A 5000-nucleotide genomic window follows, 5' to 3' on the forward strand; every position below is an offset into this window, starting at 1 on the left:
CTTCTCTTCCCTTTCCCTGTTATTATCACTTATTCGCTCCCTCCTGCCTTCATCCACATTCCCTTATTCATGCATTCACTCCATTCTTCCTCCTGCATTCCATTCCCTTCATTCACTCCAGTGTGTCGCCCCTTCCTCCCCTTCCTTGCTCCTCCCATCCCCAGTTTCTGTCTCACTATCTCTTCTCCTTCACTCCCAGCAGACACTCACCCTCGATCCCCTCCGTCTCTCCCTCTGTGAGTCTCTGTCTCTCACCCTCCACTCCGATTTCTCTCTGTCCTCTCAAACTCTCTCTCTCTCTCTCTCTCTCTCTCCCTCCACTTATTTCGTTCCTCTCCACCTCCATTCCTTGCTTCTCCACCCTCCTGTCCTCACGCCTTTTTCTCTTTCCCTCTGCGTTCCTTCTACCCGTCTCTCTCTCCTCCTCCTCCTCCTCCTCCTCCTCCTCCTCCTCCTCCTCCTCCTCCTCCTCCTCCTCGTCTTCTCTCCAACGTGGCCGTCCGTGGACACTTGATAGCATTCTGCCGCGTTAATTTCTTGCTTTATGGCTGATTCCGTGCCTCTCCTCTGCTTTTTGCTCCCCGCGCTGGTGGTGATGGTGGAGGGAGGCGGCGGCGGAGGAGGAGGAGGAGGAGGAGGAGGAGGAAGGAAAAATCGTGTACCATCGTCGAAGAAGGAGGAAGAGGAAAAGGAGGATGGGACATGTGCGATCGTTGGAAGAGGAGGAGGAGAAGGAGGAGGAAGGAGAAGTCTTAGCGTAATAGAAATGTGAGAGAGAGAGAGAGAGAGAGAGAGAGAGAGAGAGAGAGAGAGAGAGAGAGAGAGAGAGAGAATCACCCCATCCCATCCCACCGTCACACCCCAAAAAATCATTAATTCATTATAGTTGAAAGACAAGACGAAGAAAAGAAAAAAAAATATCAGTGAAATTTAAGCCCCCCTTAAAAAAAAAGTTGATGGTGATGACAACACAAGTAGTGGTGGTGATAGCAGTGGTGGTGGCGTTGGTGGTGGTGATAATGAAGGTGGCGTCAGTGGTGGTGATGGCAGTGGTGGTGGTGGCGGGACAAATTCTTTTCCAGCAGTCTTGGTGTTGCTGGAACGCCTGGTGACGCTGGAATGGTGGCAGTGGTGATGATGGTGGTGGTGTAAGAAAGAAGAAAAGAGAGAAGAGAACAGACAGAAGGTAAAAAGAGGTATAGAGAACGGAAGAAAAGAGAAAACAAAACAAACAGAAGAAAGGAGGATATATGGAACGAGGGAGAAGAGAGGGAACAAGAGACAGAATAAAGCAAGAAGTATAGAGAAAGAGAGAGAGGAAAATTAAGAAACCAAGAAGCGAAAGAAGACAAAGAGGAGTAGATAAAGAGGGCAGGAAATAAAAGAGAGAACTGAGAGGAGAGGAGGATGGAGAAGACAAGAAATGCAAGAGGAGGACAGAAGGAAGGGGGAAAATGGAAAGACGGAGAGAGAACAGAGAAGAATTGGCTAACAAAGTGAGAGGGGAGTGGAGACAAGGAAGAAGACAGGCAGAGAGAAAGGAAAAGGAGGATAGAGAAGGAAGGGAAGGATAGGGATAGAAAAAGTTAGAGAAGGACAGAGGATGGACGAAAGGAGAGGCTGAAAAGAAGGAATAGATAAGAAGGGAGAGAAGAATAAAGAAGGAAATGAGGCAGAGAGGAGGACAAGAGGAAGCAGGATGTATAGAAAGCAAGAGAAGGGAAACATGAGACAAATCAGTGAGAGAAAGGAGGTGGGCAGGCAGATGGAGAAAAAATAAATAAATAGGAGGTAGAGAAAAGAGAGGGGAAGAAGGGAATGAAGAAAAAAATAGACATAAGAAATTAAATTATGATAAAAAGGAAAACTAAAAAAAAATAGTAAAAAGATGAAATGGGAAATGAAAGGAGGAAAGTAAATAAGACGAGGAAAGTAAGAATATAAGATGTGTGGCAATCATCAGGTACATTAAGAAAAAAACTACCTTAAAACATTTTCATTAATAATTACGTCTTATACTCTCTCTCTCTCTCTCTCTCTCTCTCTCTCTCTCTCTCTCTCTCTCTCTCTCTCTCTCTCTCTCTCTCTCTCTCTCTCTCTCTCTCTCTCTCTCTCTCTCTCTCTCTCTCCCCTTTATTTTGCTTTTTCCAATTCATTTATTCATTTCATTATTAGTATCTGTGTTGCTTTTCATTTAATATATTGGAATAATCGAGTTTCTCTCTCTCTCTCTCTCTCTCTCTCTCTCTCTCTCTCTCTCTCTCTCTCTCTCTCTCTCTCTCTCTCTCTCTCTCTCTCTCTCTCTCTCTCTCTCTCTCTCTCTCTTTTATTTTTTGATACGGTGTTTCGTATTTCGACTCCCGCTGCGTCTCAGGAATAGGATATAAATTAATTGTTTGCTGAGTCAAGAGGAAAAGTGGAGGTCCTCATCACAGGAAGTCGTGAATTAATTTGATCTGGTGCATTAAGAATGGATTGTATTGCTATTTCTTATTCTCTCTCTCTCTCTCTCTCTCTCTCTCTCTCTCTCTCTCTCTCTCTCTCTCTCTCTCTCTCTCTCTCTCTCTCTCTCTCTCTCTCTCTCTCTCTCTCTCTCTCTCTCTCTCTCTCTCTCTCGTATCAATAACTCGTTTAATTTCAAACAACAACACCCCTTTAAGTCCTAACTAGGGTACTCAATTTAACTGCAATAGTCTACACTGTCTATAGTATTAGAGATAAACAAGCTACACACACACACACACACACACACACACACACACACACACACACACACACACACACACACACACACGTGGAATCGAAAAGGGAACAATTACACTTTGGGAACAGTGGCAGAACATATGAGCAAATGAATGAAACATGGTAAGGAGGAGGAGAAGAAGAAGAAGAGGGTGAACTAGTAGGAAAGGAGTTACCAAAGGGTGAGATTATTAATTCAGCAAAGAGAAGGAAGGTTGGGTGTGCCAGTGTGTGTATGTCACGGTATATATATAAGAAAGGATATAAAAAAAGAATACCTTATAATGATGGACTCAAGACAGAAGAGTAACGATGTATTAATATTCTAATCAGTGACTCTTTAAGTATATTAAGTCAGGCAAATGTACATCCGCTCTTAGTGAATAACTGATAGAGAAATGAATATCAGAATGTTTGGTGAGTGAAGGTATTATGAGTAAATTGTGCTGATGTGTTTTCATTGCTGGAATTGCTGCATATTTCAGGTTTCGGATGAATGGACGAATGGAAGTGGAAAATCAATCGTTAGGAAGAAAATGAGTTTAATGATTGAAGGGGAAATGAAAGTAAAGATGAGGTCAGTTAATTATGTAGTCGTTCATTTCACACACACACACACACACACACACACACACACACACACACACACACACACACACACACACACACACACACACTACAGGTCCTTTCATCTCATCTACCTCATAAACTTCCTCCGTCTCTTACCTCCCTAACCTTCTTCCCTCCCTCCCTCCCTCCCTCCCTCCCTCCCTCCCTCCCTCTTTGCCTCCATCCATTCTTAGGTGCTCACGGTTTCCAGGACAACCTAAAACGTTGTAAACGAAAAAGGAAATGAGAAAAAAACATCTTTTCAACTTTATTTTTCATGTACAGCGATCCATTTTCGTTTTTTTTTCCCTCCTCCTCCTCCTCCTCCTCCTCCTCCTCCTCCTCCTCCTCCTCCTCCTCCTCCTCCTCCTCCTCCTCCTCCTCCCATCTTTTTTTGCTGTATACGATGTCTAATTAGAGCTACACCCGCCAAAAGAATATTGTAAAATTCCACACAAAAAAAAATCTTTTGTGCCCCGTGAAAAAAAATGTAAATCTGTTCCTTGCAACGAATACAGTGTTCTTCAAAGTGTTTCTTCCTCTCAGCTGGCAGTGTTGTGGTGAGAGGAAACACGTGGAGAGGAGCCGTTTTTCCTCTTCTATTCTTATTCATGTAGTTTTTTTTTTTTTTTTTTTTAGGGTAAGGTACTCAAATAAGTAGCCTCATTATATTCTACTTTGCCTCCTCTATTTTTTTTATTTATTTATTTGTTTATTTTATTTATTTTTATTTTTTTCAGACAGTCATGTAAGGATCTATTAATGGTTTGTTGTTGTTTGGGTATCCTGTATAATGTGATATCTTTTCCTCCTCCTCCTCTTCCTTCTTCTCCATCTCGTCCTCCTTTTCCTTTTTCCTTCACCTTCTCCTTTACTTTCTCTTTTACCTTTACCTACACCTCCTCCTTCTCCTCCTGCTCCTCCAACAACAACAACAACAACACCACCACCACCACCAACAACAACAACAACAACAACAACAACAACAACAACAACATCAACAACAACAACACTCTAACTGATGGATAAAAAAAAAAAAAGAAAGTCAAAGGAGATGAAAGAAAAAAGAGTCGGAGTAATAAAATCAAGAAGAAATTGGAAATAAAAGTAGAGGCAGTTTATTTGTTCTTTACTTTTCTGTTTGTTAATTCTGTTATTTCATCTGTTGTTGTTCTAAGTTCACAGGCTTTGATGTGTGTGTGTGTGTGTGTGTGTGTGTGTGTGTGTGTGTGTGTGTGTGTTGGGCTGCTGAAACGTATAGCGACTAATACAATTTACATGGCAACTGTTCCATTAGGACCATGTAATTGCAGTAATCACGGCTTACCTCCTGATCATCACATCAGTGCTAACTAGTGGCCTGTGCTGTGGCGGTGATTAGCGCGGGGGCGTATGGTGTGCTGTGCTGTGTTAGGCTGGTGGCGATGGATAAGGGAGTGACAGGTGTGGGTGTTGTCGCATTAAAGGGAGTCAGAAGTGAGGAAATGTTGGGGGTTTTCTTGTGTTGTCACGTGTAGGGACTTTGAAGTATGGCAGCAAATGTGGTTCTGTGTTATGAAGGTGATAGGAGAAACTTATGAATTATGAAAAGCTTTGATGTTAGGTGTCTTTTGTATTTGTGAATCATGAAAGGTTATTAAGTTAGGTGT

The sequence above is a fragment of the Scylla paramamosain genome, chromosome 2, assembly GCF_035594125.1.
Source record: "Scylla paramamosain isolate STU-SP2022 chromosome 2, ASM3559412v1, whole genome shotgun sequence".
Taxonomy (NCBI): domain Eukaryota; kingdom Metazoa; phylum Arthropoda; class Malacostraca; order Decapoda; family Portunidae; genus Scylla; species Scylla paramamosain.